The following is a 19,415-nucleotide window of genomic DNA, read 5'->3' as shown; positions in this document are numbered from 1 at the left end:
TTTTTCAAGGACGTTGGGCTATTAAAGGCAATTGTAAAGTGAAGGTTAAAGCTTTGTAGGATGATCTCCATAAGAGATGTTTGAAAGATCTAGCTCACTTAACTTTGTTCAAAAAGTTACATGTGCAAATTCATAAAGGAGAATCTAGTTCTCCCCTATAGCACTACCTCTTAAGAAGCAATGCTAATAAACATCTTAGGAGGAATGGGGATAGTTCATTATATTTTGGACAATTTGGAACCTTTGTATATCACATTGAGATAGCTTCCCGCTTAGTGAAAGGGTCGTTGTGGCTAGCTAGTTCATCCTCAAGCTACGAAAGGGAATTAAGATGCACCTAGTAGCAATGGAAATGGATGACATTGACCTTTTTGTTAAGTGGTGACTCACATGGAATGAATGAGGCCTATTGAAGGATTTCACAAGAATGATAAAAAGAAGAAAAAATATATATATATCCGTCGAACTCAAAATTGAAGTAAGTTAAATTGAAGTAAAAAGCAGAATCATCCAAAGACAAGAAGAAGTCCAAAAAGAAAGACAAAATTGGCAGCCTAAAAGATGGAAGCCTTCACATCGCACAGCAAAGGAACCTGGAGAAAGCTCCAAAGTTTATTGTAGTGTCTAGTGTGGTGCCCATCAAAACAAGGGACATTAAAAAAAGGGACAACAAAGCAACAAGCAATTTGTGTGACCACTTAGAATCACATAGTAGAGGAATGCTATCATAATGGCAAGAATGTAGTGAGTTGGTAGATCACATTGAGACCACTCCCTCTCAATGAGAATTTGCTGGAGTGGTCCTCTACTACTATTTGCCAACATCTAAAAAATATCAAGAAACTAGAAGGAATGGGCAAGGAATGAGCTAGCAAAAAGGAGCCAGAGACTAATATGCTAGAATTATCCTATCAAAAGGACCCCTTGGTGGTATGACCCCTTGGTGGAAGCTTCAATTCATATGTTCCATGGCCAGAGACATTGGTATTACACGTTCTCAATTCATCTTGCCTAGAGAGGGTCTTTTGAAAAGGGAAAGGGCACAATTGGGTGGAGTAGAACATGATGATGAAGAAGTAGTTGATCTCATCTAGGAGGCTCAAAACAAAGATACGGTAGTGAAACTCCATGATCATGGGTGCCGTACTACAAAAAGAGCCCCAAGGAGGTCAAGGCCTAGCTTAGGAGGTCTGTCAATGCTAGATGTTATATTCAAGTGTGAGCTTGCAATAGATTCTTTCGTGCAACCTCCCACAAAAAGAACTATTATCGTTGAAGAACTTAAAGGCATTACCTAAAAATGCGAAAGAGAGATGAATGAGTGTCCACCTCTTCAACCAAAAAAAGAACAGATGACAAAGCGTTGAGAAATGGCCTTAGTAGACAAATTTGGCGGACAAGAGAAAGGGGCCATTAGGGTCTAAATGACCAAGCCACCCATGGAAGCAAGCCCCCCAAAAAGATGACCCATATCCATAGCCCCTTGAAAATATGACCCACAACTGTTGAAGCATGACCATGACATTGTTTCTAGTGGAGGAAGATTGGTTAGCATACAAAGTCTTCATGACCTCTTTGCACACAAATTGATGGCACTATGTGAACACAAGGGGATGTCACCTTAGATCTGATATTGTGATGCCTATGCTCTAAGAGTTTGGCAAATGATGAGCTCGATGTACCATGTAGTAGAAAATTTTACACCACCAAGAGTTGCCAAGTATAGGGCTCTAAGGCTAGAAGAAGAAATTGAGAGCATGTGGACTGTGTGCACGTCCTTCAAGGAGGACAAAAAATAATGGTAAGGTGAGGTATTCAAGGCCATCAAGCAATGAGTATCAACCTTTCACAAAGATGATCAAGCAAATGAATCAATGCCATTGTACAAAGAAATAAAAAAGCTCAAACATCAAAATAAGCAGAGAAAGGACATGGGCCCTGGACACGCATCACCATCCTTGAAGTTTAGTGCAAGATGGCTATGCCAAAGTCATAGTATCAAAAACTAATTTTACCAAATTCCAACACAAACTCACAAACAAGAAGTAGAGAAGAGAGTAGCCCAGGAAGCTGAGCACCAAACAATCTATCAATATGAGTGACAACACATCAAAGATCTATGTGAGAGTGCTCTCAACGGAAGCAAGAATGGAAGAGGGAGAGAGAGAAACAGAGAGCCACACAAGTTTTGGTGGGTGCAGAACCACCCTAAACGTCTTTTTCATTCATTTATATATGTGTTTGAGTATTATACATAACCGGGGTAAAGGCACAGTGACCTTTAACCCCCACAACCTCCCACTTAAAGGACAATGTGCCTTTAAGTGAGAACAACGAGTGAGCATACTATCCAATACCCATCAATACACGACAATACTCAAACCGCTGACTAGGTAGACTCTTCGTCAGCATATCTGCAAGGTTATCAGCAGCTGTATAAACCTTGACAACCTCTATGCGCTTGTCCTCAAGTACCTCCTTGATGAAATGGTACTTGACCTCAATGTGTTTGGTCTTTGCATGAAAGACTGGATTCCATGCTAGCTGAATAGCACTCATGGAATCACTATGCAATGTCGGTACACCTGTATGAATCCCCAAATCTCCCACTAGCCGATCAAGCCATATAGCCTCCTTGCAACCCTCTGTGGCTGCAACATACTCAGCCTCTATGGTAGACAAAGCAATGCACTTCTGTGCGCGAGACATCCACGACACTGCACCACCTGCAAAGGTGAACACATAACTAGAAGTGGATCTCCTACTATCCACATGCCCTGCATAGTCTGAATCTGTGTACCCAAGTACATTCCTTGGTACCCTTCATGTACCTCATGATGCACTTAACTGCCTCCCAATGCCTCTTTCCTGGATTAGCCATATACCGGCTAACAACTCCCACTGCAAATGCAATGTCTGGTCTAGTAGTATCATAGCATACATAAGACTCCCAACCGTTAATGCATAAGGAACCTTGGCGATCATGGCCCTCTCCTCATCTGATTTGGGACTATCTGTATGACTCAGTTTCACATATGGAGGCAATGGAGTACTCACTGCCTTCCCCCCCTCCATATTAAAACGCTGCAGTACTTTTGTAACATACTCCTTCTGTGAAAGCCAAAGGAGTTTCCTACTCCGATCACGCATGATGCGCATACCAAGAATATGACCTACAAGTCCCAAATCCTTCATATCAAAGGCCTCATGCAACTTGGCCTTTAATGCATCTAGCTCATAAGTATTCTTGCTAGCCAATAGCATATCATCCACATATAGTGCCAGGATTATCAGGCTATTATCCTTAGCCCTTTTAGTGTAGAGGCAGTGATCAATTTCACTCCTTCTAAAACCCTGGGACTGAATGAAAGAATCTGATACCATTCTCTAGGCGCTTGCTTAAGACCATAGAGACTCTTCTTCAGCTTACAAACTAAATGCTCTTTGCCCTTTTCTTCAAAGCCTTCCGGTTGCACCATGTAAATTTCCTCATGCAAATCCCCATGCAAGAAAGCTGTCTTGACATCCATCTGCATAAGCTCCATATCCTCTAATGCCACTAGTCCAAGCATGCATTTAAGTGTGGTCATCTTCACAACTGGAGAGAATATCTAATCAAAGTCCACACCCTTCTCTTGCTTGAACCCTTTAGCAACCAAATGGGCCTTGTACCTAGGCACATCATCACCTGTGACCTTCATCTTGTAGACCCATTTACATGGCAATGCTTTCTTTCCATGTGGCAAAGAAACCAAGTTCCAAGTCTTATTCTTCATAAGTGAACTCATCTCTGATTGCATAGCATACTCCCACTTGCGTTGATCCTCACGCATCATAGCCTCTCTGTAGCAAGAAGGCTCCCTGCAATCAGTAAGCATCACATAGTCTACCCTTGGAACAAACCTATCAGGCAGTCTAGACACTCTAGATGATCTTCTCAAGGGCATTTCAGCTTGCTGTCCCACCTGCATATCAGCCACATTTGGCTCATCATTTCCACCAATAGATGATCCATCATCTACCCTTGATTGTATACCTGTGGGAGTACTTGGTGGTACCATTTCTTGCACATTTGGTGCATGGACAGCTTGCTGTCTATCAACATATGCAGGTGGATTCACATCTTGGAAAGTGATTCTCCTCATTTCCACATCCCTCATGGGTGCCTTATGCATCTTCTTCTCATTGAAGACTACATCATGTCTGTGTATGATCTTCTTTGCTTCTGGATCCCAGAGACGATAGCCCATCTCTCCACTTTCACCATAACCCAGAAAGTTGCATTTCCTAGACTTAGGATCTAGCTTCTTTCGAAGCTCTTTCGGCACATTTGCATATGCCTCACACCCAAATATATGCAAATGAGAGTAAGAGGGCTTCTTGCCACTCCATGCCTCTTCAAGAATACCACCATCCAAACTCTTACTAGGTGATCTATTGATCACATGCACTGTAGTCTTCATTGCCTTAGCCCAAAACCCACCAAAAAGACTTGCATTGGAAAGCATGCATTGCAACCTTTCTTGAATGGTACGGTTCATCTTTTCTGCAACTGGATTTTGCTCTGGAGTACGAGGGGATGTGAGCTCCCTCTTAATCCCACGTGTATCACAGAAATGCTGAAAGTCATGAGAGAGATGCTCTCCACCATTGTCAGCAGTCCGTAGGCATTTAAGCATTCTACCTGATTGATTCTCAACCAAGACCAGTCATTTCTGAAATACTTGGAACACATCACTCTTCTGAGCTATAGCATAAGCCCACACTTTCCTAGTTGCATCATCAATGAATGTCACATAATATTCAGCCCCGCCTAATGACCGTGTAGGCATGGGACCACATACGTCTAAATGCACCAAATCAAGCTTTTCAAACTCTTTCTTTTCCCTTCTTTTATGGGCTGATTTAGTCTGCTTCTCATAGAGACAGTGCTCACAAAATTCAAAATCAGAGAAACTCAAATGCGGTACATAACCCAAATGGCATAAGAGTTTCATTCCATTCTGGCTCATGTGCCCCAACCTGCAATGCCACAAAGAAGTGCTTGGCTGCTCGGTTATTGCAACAACATGATCAAATACCCCTGATACATGTAAGGGATACAAAGTCCCACACTTGGCACCCCTGGCCAAAAGCATAGAGCCCTTCTGAATTTTCCAACTTCCAAAACCAAAGTTGGTCTGAAAACCAGCATCATCTAGCTGACCCGTTGAAATGAGACTCTTGGTCAGCTTAGGCACATGTCTCACATTTTTCAAAACAAATGCAGACCCATTTGCAAAAGAAAACTTTATGTCACCTACTCCCAATATGTCACATGCATAGTCATTTCCAAGATGCACACAACCTGTCTTTTTATTGTCATAAGTGGAGAACCATTCCCTATGGGGAGTAACATGGAATGAAGCACTAGAATCCAAAATCCAATCCTGGGAATATGCATCATCTGAAGTGGTAAGCAACTCTGCAGATAAACTAGACATGAAGAGAATGTCATTGTCACTATTATGTGTGACTGCATTGATCTCCTCGATCTTCATTTTTCCTTTGTCCTCCCTTGGGCTCTCTTCCTTCTGATTTGCACCCCAATTTGCATTCTTTTTCTTATCCTTTTGCTCTCTTTTCAGCTTGTAGCAATCCTTTTTCATATGGCCCTTCTTGCCACAGTGGTAACACTCAATGTTCCATGCCCTGGATTTGCTACGAGACTTCCCTCTTTCTTGGGACTTCCCCCTGAACTGTGATCTGCCCCTTTGCACATTTAAGGCTGTATCCTGCTTGTTGCCATCCATAGACTTCCATCTAATCTCCTCGACCAACAAGCTACCCACAACATCATCAAATTTCAGTACTCCACCAGGTGCAGAGTTACTGACAGCTGTACGGAAGGTATCCCATGAGGATGGCAATGAACATAAGAGAAATATTGCTTGAGTCTCCGCATCAAAATTCATCTTCTAAGCCTGAAGCTGGCTGAAAATAATAATGAATTCATTCAAGTGAGAAGCAATGGAGACCCCTTCATCTGCAGCTCAAACAACCTCTTCATGAGGTAAACTTTATTAGAGGCAGTTTCCTTCTCATAAGTGGCACACAATTTCTTCCACAAATCTTCCGTAGTCTGCTCATTTACTACTGTGAAATAAATTGACTCTGCAAGATGAAGTCTAATAGTAGACTTTGCTAATGCATCCAACTCATTCCAATCATCCTCAGACATATTTGCAGGCTTAGATTCAATCCTTGCCAAGGGTTTAATCTACTTCTTTTAAATAAGCACATCCCTTATATGTTCTGTCCACAAAGAAAAGTTTGTCCCATCAAACTAGTTAGAAGTGATGGGGACATCGCGGACAAGGAGCTAGCAATGTTGCGAAAGGAGCTTGAAGATCAAAGAGCTGAAAAGAAGTCTCTTTACAAACGGCTCTGCAACATGCAGAACACATTGAACATTGAAAAATACCAAATGATGGAGGAACTAAAAAGGTAGAATGTAGAAACTAGAGCGGTTATGCATGATCTGCGAGAGAGCTTCAAGGCTAGGAAGGATGGGCAGCTGGGGTGGAGAAGACAATGAGGCAGCTCTCTAGGCTAGGAAGGATGCAGAGAGCAGCCATGGTGGAGCAATTTGTAGCAGCCACAGTGGGGGTTGTTTTTTCAAAACACTGTTGGAAGTTCAAAGAGTGAGCTACAAGACTCTGGAACAAGATTACGATAGGGTTGTGCACGGATTTGCAGTGGCTTTCAAAAGTTTTAAAAAGTAATACGTCATCATGAGAGATTTGCAAACTAGAGTGAAAGTCTTGGAAATAGCCCATGTTGATGTTTTTGAGCAATTTAATCAGCTTCAACAGATGTTGAGGGATTTAGATAAAGCTATTACACAAATTGAGCAAAGAGTGGAGGAGATGAAGGAGAACATCCATAGCCTAAGGATGAGGGAGAAAAGAATCAAGAAGCAACTTCATCATGTACAGGAGAGCAAGACTGTGGTATTGACAGCTACAATAGTTAAATTGGATGCCTACCCTGCTATGCAACAAGGTCTAAAATGTATGGTCTACCATATCCCCATCATAGATGACTGCATGATCTGATGGCTTGCGTGCTACCAACCTGTGCACGTTTTTTGCTTTGGGGTGTGTGCATGCAAGCTCGATATGTAGATAATGTCATTTGCCATTGCCCAGGTCATGGACAGATCAAATAACCCTGCCTACTACATCTATCTACAAAGAGAAATTAGATCCTGTACCTCAATTTGCCATTTGGGCAAAAGTTGGAAAAGACAAGGAGCTTGAATTGATGAAGGCCAAGCCCAACAAGCCTGATTGTGAGGATAAGGAGCTTGAAGGGAGGAGCCAGTTCCTTTAGGAAAGGAGCAAGAAGGGCCGAGCCTGCAACCAAGAAGCTCAAATCAAGGAAAGAGGAAGCGACATGAATGGAGGGGACGGGCCCTTGAAGAAAGGAGCAAGCCTCCTTCGGGAAAGGAGCAAAAAAAGAATCAAGGAAGATCAAACCTACAATCAGGGAGCTTAAAAAGGTGACCTGCTCAAAGCAATGTGGAACTAGCCCCTGAAGGAAAGGAGTCTTTGAGATGTAATCTATCTAATCTTTGTGTAATCTATTGAATTATTAATTTTCTCTAGAGTTTACTTGGGCAATGTATTTGTTTTAGGATAACACCAGTGTGGTGGCTTGCTTCTGTTATTACATGGGTCAACGTTTTCTTGGGTACAGCCAATCACTACACCCAAAAATGGCTACACCCAAAAATTAGCTGCCATCAGCATGGTGGTTTGCTTCTATTATTACAAGGTTATTAACTTAACTACCACCAGTGTGGTAGTTGGTTGCCAGCATGGTGGTTGGTTGCACACTAGGAATATAACTAGTTCCCACTAGCACGATGGTTTGCTTCTATTATTATTATTACAAGACAAGATGAATGGCATACAATTCATTTGTTTAGGAATTGTGAATTAGTTATGGGATTTCATATTTCTCAATGTAAGTGCAGTTGTTAAGATATATATATATATATATACATATAATAATATATGTATATGTATATATATGCAATATTATAATATTTCCAAAGTGACTAAAGTGATGTTTTCACAGCTATGTGACTAGATAGTGTCCTTTGCCAGGCTAAGGACCATAATGTGAGATGAAATATTTTGATTAGACAACTAATGTGAGATGAAAGATTTCGATTAAATAGTCAAATGATGAGAGGTGGACATGTCAAGTTGTATGAAAAAAGAATGAGAAGGATGGGCTCAATGAACTCTCTCCCTATTTAAGTGCAGTGTAGACACAACTAAGAGCCCATTATGAAATCTAGCCCCAAAACTCTATACAGCGATCCACCTACTACAAAATCTATGGCATACCCAAAAGACTTTGGAATGCTCATGTTCTATCTAAGAGCAGTGTTGGATGACCTCCTCGAAGAAACAGACCCGGAGAAGAGAAAGGAAAATAGCTACAAGGAGGACATGCTTCGCAATTGGTTGTATGACTTAGAGTTGGCAAAGATAGTGAATATTAATGTCCCTAGCTATCTTTTTTCTCACTCCTTTAAGAAAACCTAGAAGATAGCAGAAAGTCAAGTCCACCTAGATCAAAGACTGCTCGATCAAAGGATGACTGCATGGAAAACTTTGTGTATGGCTACATGCTGAACGTGTCATAAGTCACCATGGATTGTGCAATTGCTCTACAGAAGAGGCATCCGGATGTGAGGCTAGTCGATGTAGCAATGGAGAAAGGGTCTAGTAGGTTGTGACATTCGAGGGTATCACCAACCCAAAAGAATTGACAACAATGTGTGAGGTATGCTGCAGTAGAGAAATCTCTGTCATATGATGCAGGGTCGAAGAAGACCGCATAGTCAGTGTGGATAGAGTGATCCAGGGGCTAAAACTCTGGGGCTGAAGGTGCAAGTGTGATACGCTACTCTATTGAAGAAGAGGCTCATAAAACTAACAAGGTATGAGAATGTGTCCAACCTGTATTCTCAACTATCATGAGCTGAAGGTCATCTGATGTGTGCATAGCTAAACATCCATCGGTATGGGATGTAGCATCCATCATAGGCTCGTCGAGAAAGAGCTAATAGTTTAAAGGCCTAGAAGCCTGAAATACAACTCAGAGTGCATAAGATGTCCCTGAAGCATATGCGGTACTGAATGTTGATCAAGGGATCGATCTGTAGTCGTGGATCCAACCACTGATGTGCATCAAGTATGGACTGGACAAAACCACGCTAATGCATAGGTATCCTCGTGCTGAGGAATGATCTATTGATCGAAAGAGGTGGTGATCATTGAATCCAAGGGTGCAACATGGCATGACTGAGCTGATGCTAGAATGCTGATCTATACTGCTGAAGGGAACTGGGCCCAAGGTATGCTCTGTGTCAGAGGTGAAAGAATTAGTGATGGATGCTGGAATGGTATCACTTGAAGAGCTGGATGCATTGTGGCATGTATCTCCGCATGCAGCTGGAGATGTGAGTACTTCGTATTGAGGACTTACTTGTTGAATAACAGTATGATCACTAGTGAACTCATGCTGAGTATCTGCATCTTTGGCAAGAGACGGAGTCAAATCCATGCATGAGAGTGATGGTTGTGCATCACAAGAATCAGTTTGAGCTGATGTCGATGGGGCTGCCTCGTACTGAGGACTTATAGTCAAATATGCCTCATGCTAAGGGCTTTTTGCTGAATGTGCCTCGTGCTAAGGGCTTACCAAGGAGTGTGCCTTGTGCTGAGGGCTTACCAACAAATGTGCATGATAAAAAACAATGGGCTGATCCATGCTAACATTTGAAACATCTGCATCTGATCTGTCAAGGCCAATGAGGCTCGAGTTTGCATCATAGACTGGTACATACCCTGTGGTAATAAATGGTCGAACAAGGTTCTCTTTCCACTCATGGATCTCGTCCAGAGTCATGACTGGTGTATCATCAACTGGGTGATGTGGATAACTCCATGCTGGAGGTGGTCTGGTGCTCTGTGCAAGAGGCTTATCAGTATAGGTTGGTGAGAGTGTCTACCCATGAGAACACTATGTGTAAGCTGCCACTAGGGGGCTTGGGCTAAACGGTCAAAACCAATTCATGTGAGAACGTCTGTGTGCCAAGGATCAAGCCTGTAATCAAAGATGACAACTGAGTGTCGAGCATAGCTAAGAGGCTGTACAAGGTTGATGTGTATGCATGCAGGAACCAATGCTAAAAATAGTCAATAATCGTGACTTTACATGGGTGGCATGTGTGCATGTAAGAAGAATGCAACACTCCTCAATCCTAGAGGAAGATCATTGCCAAGTAATACATTGAGGTGCTGAAGTGCCAAATGCCAAGGGTACTGAACTGGTGTCAAATGTGTGAATGTGTACACCGATGATAGATCCGATGGGACTGATGCCAGTGGGAACTAATTAGGTAATATGGCAATGACCGACTTGGCTTGGTGGAATTGGATCTCCTCTATGGCGGTTAGACTCTGCACGTTGATGCACAAAATGTAGCAAATGAATTTTATCTGGATTCATTTTAAGTACTAGGTACACTGTAGTGGATTAAGAGGTGGTTTCAATGAAGAGGATTGCATGATGCTAACTTGTAGAAATCTCAAATGTGAAATCTAATGTAACAGATGCGTAGAGCACGAGTTGGCAATCAATTTTACTTTTTAAAGCATTGTGAAATTTCCTTTGAATTAAAAGATACCACACTTGGAAAGATAGGCCAATTGCCCAAAAAAATGATGATGTGGCCTGTGGTAAGGTGGCAATGGGTGTCACATGAAGAAATGCACTGTGTGCCTATGGAGGGGACTATGCTTAGAAAGCACTTCGCCACGTAGAAGTGATGACTAAGCAGGTTGATGGGCAACTTACATGGCAAGATGACTAGACTATTAGTGACAAGGTGGCACAATGGTGGCCCACTGATGATGTGGCACTATTGAGTAGTTTGGTGACATGGTGATGCCTACATGGTAGTCCATGTGGCATGTTAACATGGCAAAGCATGCCACTAATGATATGGCAAGATCAAATGATGTGGCACTCGAGCCAATGGTGACATGGCACCATGTTGAGGTGGACTTCTTGCATGGCAAATAGCATGGCACGTGGCATTGAGCTACTGATGATGTGGCAAAATTGTAACCAAGTATCTGACCTAGCTGAGGGTGAGGTGACCCTAGGGTTGCCAAGTGTCGTTGGAGATAAGGAGTTTCAAAATCTTAGAGATTTCGTATGCTTTCAGAATTCCATTGTGGAAGAGAAATTGTGAGGTGTTGTAGCATAGCTACTGGGAGGCTATAGCTAGGCCGAGTCATTGAATGCAACCACTTGCCTAGTAGCTAAGTCCATTGCTTGGACGTGTTGGATGAGCGAGAGGTTGCAAGGCTATGCTGTCTTGCAGCTCATTCGAGTTGGATGCCGTGCATGGGCTGTTGGAGTGTGCATGGGTAGAGGCACTGTGAGCTTGTTGGGTTGTGGAAGGAGTCGACTATGGGGGATGGCTGGAGGTGCTAGAAGCATGGAGCACTAAAGGATTGTCAGTTGTGGAGGCCATCAAAAGAGCTGCAGGAGTGGGTTGGCTACTGTGGAGCCTTTGAAAGGATCCTTGGAGCTTTGAGCCATCTACAAGTACCTTTGGAGAGGCTACTGGGCCTCATAGTGCTCGTTGGCACTGTTGTGTTCCAAAAAAGAGCGATGCGGATTGATGTTGAGGCTTTCACCTAGCTACTAAGTGTTGGGCAATGGGAGATAATGGAAGAAGCATATGCAAGCAAAAGCATACCTTGAACTCCCAAGCAATGGTGCAAAAAATATGTAGTCCAGTGGTGCCTCACATGTCTTGGGGATCTTGAAGGAATGTTGATGAAGCCTCCTACTCCATCTACTCCTTGTGGGAGTAAGGCAAGCACATGTAGGCCATAAGTGTCATGCAAATTGCTTCTAGAGTTCTGGTGATGAGAATTCTCAAGAGAAGAAGGGGGAGGGGAGATGGAAGAGGAAGAGGGCTAGGAGAAAGAGGCAAGAGAGGTGAGGGCATTCAAAAAGGAAAGAGCAAGAAGAACATAAACAACACTCTTGAAAGAAGAGAGAGTTTGTATTCTTCAAACTTGCAAGTTTACAATTGAAGACCAAAGTTTGACTTTTGGCCTTTTACACAAGTCACCTTTTGAAGGAGAGCCTACCCTATGCTCTCACTCCTCTTCCTACCATTCTACTATCTTATTCTTAGTATTACAATCATCTTGGTCAGTTATGGCTCAAAGGCATCTTCTAACAAAATTCATGAGAACATTGCACATACGCTACAAGAGTGTGCGAGAAGGCACGAAATGTGTTAATGTTAACCCAGGCAGTTAACATGTGTCCACAGGTATCACGTTCTCCAAGTTTTTATGATGGCCATCAAGTTCAATGGACTATATATGGAGCATCATGAGATGATGGATGCTACAGCCTTGGCTAACAATATACATAGCTCGAGCTTGCAGTGTGGACATTAGAACATTGCAAGATAAAGCTGAACCACTGGATTATGTCTAGTATTGAATGCGAGCACATCTTCTATAGGTTCATGTAGCTCTTCCTGATTGATGCAACATGGCCCACTCAGATCCCAACATTTCAATGGGTTATCTAGAAGTGATCTTTTATTTAAGCTATGATAATGGTGTTATTTTGACTAGGCACTTGCATGGCAAGGACAACACGTCAAGCGAATTCAAATCAACATGGCATAACACATCATTGATTGGAATCCTTTGTCTATCATATCCTCTCTTGCATACACAAAAATGCACATACACATGTATATCTAGGTCAACGTTTGGGTGTACCAATCACATAACTATTTTCGGGGCCATTTTAGAGCCATGATGCAACAAACTCTTGGGTGAGATTTTGAATTTTGCACCGTTGTAAATTTTCCCAACATCATGATGCCGCACTGGTGTAATAATGAGATGCACTACATCATGCATCTCTGCACTACTTTACACAACATAGTCTCTAGTCTGATCACCTCTTATCTTTGCCACAGCTTTGCCACCTGTCACTGGGCAGTGCACCCATGCAGATCATGAAAATTTAAGGTTGGCTTGGAGAGACCACCATGCCAGTTCTTTTTGTAATAATGAGACGCAATATATCATTCTGAACACTGCCGCCGCAGTGGAGTCTTTGGCATGACGGCCTGTCATCGTGCAAACTTTTGTCGTAGCTTTGCCACATGTCACACTAGGTAGCATGCCCATGCATATCATCAAAATTCAAGGTTACGTTGGTTCTTGGTATAATAATGAGACGCAATCTATCATTTTGAACTTCACCATAGTGCAGTCTCTAGACTAACCACTTGTCATCGCCTAGATTTCAAGGTTCTATCACTGCACTAGTTCTTGGAGTTATGGCACCGTTACTTATTTTTACGTATTATCGAAGGAGATCTATGACAACCACCACATTAGTAAACAAACGGAGATCTATGACAACCATCGTGCTAGTTCTTGGAATTATATATTTGTGTACCAAGGAAACGTATTTCCTTGTGCAACTAAGGAAAATGCAATTGACGATATGGTCCTTGAGGGATCCCATTTAGGGGCAAGGGCCATATCGACATGCCATATCTATCCAATGGAATCTTGGTTATTGTATAATGCATGTCGATATGGCCCTTGACCCTAGAGGGGACCCCTCAAGAGCCATATCATCAATTGCATTTTCTAAAAGTTTAATTGTATTTTTTAAGACGTATCTCATGCAACCAAAACGGTGGGTTTTTGGAGTTATTTTAGTGCTATTTTGGTCCTCAACCAATGACATTGTTGTCCTACTTTATTGGTATTTTAGTCCTTGTTGTAGTAAATCCTAAATGAGGGCAAAAGTATTTTGAGCCACCGCAGTGGCAGCAGGCCCGGTGGTGCCATCTCGATTATCAACTACAATTCATAAAGTGAAAATTGAGCAAAAGAGATTACATCTACTTCTAGTAAAACAAGTTATATAGAAATTAACAACTGAGTAGAAATTGAATAGAGGATCTTACATTAATAAAAACCCAACAATTGTTGAGAGCCTTAGAGGCCAAAAGATTACATCTAGTGACCACAACCACTCAAATATAAAAGTCAACAATAGTGCATACTAAAAGCCTTAAATTGAACATAAGAGATTACATAAATGTAAAACTCAGCAATTTTTGAGAGCCTTAGAGACCAAAAGATTACATTCAGTGAGCCAAAAGATCGATGAGAGCCCTAGAGGCCAAAAGATTACATCTAGCCATTGCTAAGTGGTTATGAGCCTTGTTGATGAAGAGGAATTTGTACAACTCATTATTGCCGCCAGCCTAGCTTGTTGCATTAAATTTTTTTAGGGAGCTAGAGGAGGAGACGATGGAGAGGTCGAAGACCATGCACATTTCCAGGACTCAGATTTTTGGCCCCCCCAACAAGATGAGAGTACTCTGCTATGAAAATCCTAAGGCCTTCGTCAACTTTTAGGGGGAACCCATACATCATAGCGATATAGAGGCCCTCTGGGACCATGTCATCCAAGGTGGTGACATGAAGATATGGGGGGAATCGACCATGGGAACGAAGGTTGTCCACTAGAGCCAGCATTTCCAATCCAAGTGAGTGCAACGCAATCACCTTATACAAGAAGGAAGATAATATTGGGATCACATTGCATTGAGGGGTGGTGGTAGTTACAGTAATAGGCATGGTGAAAATGAGTGGGTGAGCAGTGTAGCAGATGAGCAAGGCAGGAGATGAGTGGTGAGAGTTGGAGGAGGGAGCATGCAACAAAGAAGAGCAAGGGTGGAAGAGAGCCGAAGGAGGGTGTGTGGAGCAAGGGTGAATGAGAGCAATGTAGTAAAATGCCAAATGCCACAGATCTTATATATTATAAAGTTCGAGCCACTATGGTGGCTAGAGGCCTAGAGGCCCAGTGTTCCATCCATATTAATTGCATGCCACTGTAATGGAATCTTAGGCACCAAACCAAAGGGGCAATGGCAATTAATTTACAAAGTGGTTGGTAATCATAAAGCAGATGCTTGGTGGTGGTAACTAGAAGGTGAGTGATTGCAAGCCACTGCTGGTTGGTAATTAAATGCTAGCTTGATGGAATCTTAGCCACGATAGATGTGGCTGATGAGAGCCACCACCACTAGGTAGTAATTACCATAAAAGTAAATCATGAAGCCTAATCACATCTAATCACTCATAATTATCCACTCTAGTACTCTATTGAGCATGCAAGTCCAATGACTGGTAATTTGCTACACTCGTAGTACAATCATGCACGCAAGCCTAATGGTGGTAACTGGTAGGTGAGATAATTGTGGGTCACTGTAGTGGCTGGTAATTAACTACCAGCCCAAACCACCACCACAGACGTGGCTAGTAATCTTAGATGCCAGCACTGATGGAAGATGGCAATAATTACCACATACATAAATCATGAAGCTTAATCACCTCTAATCACTAGTTACAATGCAAGGTAGTACTGCCACATTAAATTAATCAAAATTTGAGCCAACCACCGTGGTGGCTCTCACCTTGATAGTTCCTTGTAGTTAGGCTACAAACTTAAGCCTCCACTATTCCATTCCCTTTATTGTTTCCTCTTCTATCCCTCTCGATTGTTTCTTTCTCCCTTGTACTCAGAGTGCAAGCTTAAGCCTCCAATATTCCATTTCCTTCACTGTTTCATCTTCTATCCCTCTTGACTGTTTCTTTCTCCCTTGCACTCTTCTTGCAACTTCTATCCCCTCTCGTAATGGTTCCCCCTGGACACACTGAGCTCCAAAACATGTTTGCACAATTTGAAAGCTTCTTACATGATCTTTCCTAGCCCCCTGCATTGTCTGGGAGCTCCTCACACAATCTTTCCCCTCCCTCTACAGCTTAGTGTGAGAGCCTCTCCTCCCCTAATCTTCAAATTGTGACATCTGGAAGCTCCTCACTCGCTCTTCAAAAGCCCAATTTAGATGATTTTAGCAACTTCACCAGGTTGGTACAGAAGGTGAACATGAAGAAGGGATAGATAGTCTATCAAGGTCAGAAGATTGTCATAACTGAAAACATGATTGAAAATGTGCTAAGCATTCAACCAAGTAAGCACAACTTGTGAAAATTCTTAGGGAGGGTGTAGAAGCCAAGGTAGAGGAGGTAGAAGTAAGGGCCTTTCGGGCATGAGAGCAAGCTGAGGCCACTATAAAAATGATCGACATGGAAAGGCATATAAGTGAAGAAGCAGAGAAGCGCATCAAGGAGCTCTGAGATAGGCTTGAAGAAGTTAAAAGTGATGGGGACATCGTGGACAAGGAGCTAGCAATCCTATTATTATGCAGTAGGGTCCAAAATTCATGGTCTTCCATACCCCCATCATAGATTATTGCATGATCCAATGGCTTGTGTGCTACCAGCTTGTGCATGTTTTTGCTCTGGGGTGTTTGTGCATGCAAGATCGCTATGTAGAGAATGTCATTTGCCATTTCCCAGGTCATGGAAAGATCAAATGTGCCTACCTACTATAGCCATCTACAATGAGAAAGTAGATGCTACAACTCAATTTGCCATTTGGGAAAAAAATGCAAAAGACAAGGAGCTTGAGTTGAAGAAGGCCAAGCCCAAGCCTGAATGGGAGGAAAAGGAGCTTGAAGGGAGGAACTAGCCTTCTTCAAGAAAGGAGCAAGAAGGGCTACAAGAAGCTCAAAGCAAGGAAAGAGGAAGTCACATGAAGGGAGGGTCCAACGGGCCCCTAAAGGAACAAACTAGCCCCCTTCAAGAAAGGAGCAAGGAGGGCTGAGCTTGCAATCAGGGAGCTCAAAAAGGCAACCTGCTCAAAGCAATGTGAAACCAGCCCCCTAAAGGAAAGGAGTCCTTGAGATGTAATATGAAGGAAAGGAGCCTTTGAGATGTAATCTATGTAATCTGTATTAATATGAAGGAAAGGAGCCTTTGAGATGTAATATGTATGTAATCTATTGAATTATTAATTTTCTCTAGAGTTTACTTGGGCAATGTATCTATTTTAGGATAACACTTTACAGCAATGTGATTCATTCTAGTATAATAGCATTGGTTGGTTGCAGCTCGGAGGTTGGTTGTGCACTAGGATATTAACTGCCACCAGCATGATGGTTTGCTTCTATTATTATGAGGATATTAACTTAACTGCCACCAACATGGTGGTTGGTCGCTAGCACGGTGGTTGGTTGCACACTAGTAATATAACTACCACCAGTGAGGTGGTTTGCTTCTATTATTATTATTACAACTCAAGATGAATGGCATTCAATTCATTCATTTAGGAATTGTGGATTAGTTATGGGATTTCATATTTCTCAATGTAAGTGCAGTTGTTAATATATATATATATATATATATATATGTATGTATATGTATATGTATATGTATATATATGAAATATTATAATATTTCCAAAGTGGCTGATATATTTTATATATATATATAATATAATGTATATATGTATATATTATAATATTTCCAAGTGATGTTTTCTCCACTATGTGCATAGTTAGTGTCCTTTGATAGACCAAGGACCATAATGTGAGACGAAAGATTTCGATTAAATAGAGTTGAAGATTTGGAATAAAGTGGTTGGGTAATGCTAATGCGAGAGAAAGAGATGTCTCTATGATGACGGTAGCACCTAGTACAGCAGAAGAACGCTCTGAGTCTAGAAAGTGTTAAGACATGCCAAGGACTATAATGTTAGACTGAGTATCTACATATATCTATATGTCTATATATATCCAATTTTATACATGAAGGGATCGAAGTGATGCTGTACAAAGCTCCAAAGTGATCGAAGTGATGTACAAAGCTCCAAAGTGATTGAAGTGATCCTTTGCCATGACAAGGACCATAATGCCAAACAAAAGATTTTGAATATCTATATACATCTATTGATGGAGAGGAGGTCTTATCAGAGAGCAACAAAGAAAGGGTGCTAACTCACCCAGATCAAGGTAACCAAAAATTGTGGGTGCTAACTCACCCAGATCAAGGTAAGCTCTTATTATGTATGTATGCTACAAAGGGGTGTATACTAGGCCATTGGCCTTTACCCCAACAACCTCCCACTTAAAGGCCGATGCGCCTTTAAGGGAGAAGATGGGCATCCTAATGTCATCCGACACCCATCAATACTCTGTAATGTGCAAACCGCTCTGAGGAAAGACTCTTTGTAAGAAGATCTGTAGGGTTCTCATCTGTGTGAACCTTGACAACCTGGATGCGCTTGTCCTCAATCACCTCTCTGATGAAGTGATACTTTACATCAATATGCTTTGTCTTCGCATGGAAGATAGGATTTCGTGCCAACTGGATGGCACTCTGACCATCACAGTGAAAAACTGGAACTTCTCCTGCAATGCTCAAGTCTCTCACTAGATGAGTAAGCCATATAGCTTCCTTGCATGCCTTAGTGGCTACAACATACTCTGCCTCAGTGGTAGACAAAGCCATACATGGTTGCAAATGAGAGACCCATGAAACTGCACCTCCAGTGAATGAGAAAACATATCCTATAATAGACCTCCTGGTGTCTACATTCCTTGCAAAATTAGCATCTGCATATCCAACAACAGATGTGTCCTTCCTCCCAAAGAAAATGCACATGTTCTTTGTACCATTCAAGTATCTTATGATACCTTTCACTGCCTCCCAATGCTTCTTGCTAGGATTTTCCATATACCTACTAACAGCTCCCACTGCAAAAGCAATATCTGGACATGTAGCAACCATGGCATACATCAAGCTTCCTACTGCAGATGCATAAGGTATCTTTGCCATTTCAGCATGCTCCTCATTTGACTTAGGGCTGTCCACTTGGCTGAGTTTCACATATGGAGGCAATGGAGTACTTATGGACTTCCCCCTCTCCATATTGAAACGCTAAAGTACCTTGCTAATGTACTCTTTCGGTGACAAATGAAGGGGTTTCTTGTTCCTATCCCGAACAATCCTCCAAAGCCCATCCATATCTCACAACCCAGTAGGGTCTAACAATGTTGTTGAACATTCTACTAGTGGAGAAGAGCAGCTGCAAATCCTTCTCCAGGACATCTGCTGAGAAGCACCCCCAGATCGGAGGTGCTAGCATATATTTACCGGCAGATACACGGTCAGATGGATTAGCCCAGTCTGGAGTTGCAAAATTTGTTATTTCAGAGGATGTATCCATGAATAGTGATGTATCCATGAACAGACACAATGGTATAGTCTGATCGAAAATTCGATGCACACACAAAAAATTTCTTTGTGTCACACGGCATGGTTCCAAGGTGGTCACACCTTTGTCACGAACAAAGAGTGCCATATTAAGCCGAG

This window comes from Dipteris shenzhenensis, chromosome 21, assembly GCF_047967505.1.
Source record: "Dipteris shenzhenensis isolate YYH24624 ecotype China chromosome 21, Dip_SZ_1.0, whole genome shotgun sequence".
Lineage (NCBI taxonomy): Eukaryota > Viridiplantae > Streptophyta > Polypodiopsida > Gleicheniales > Dipteridaceae > Dipteris > Dipteris shenzhenensis.
Note: the sequence above shows the minus strand (reverse complement) of the source record.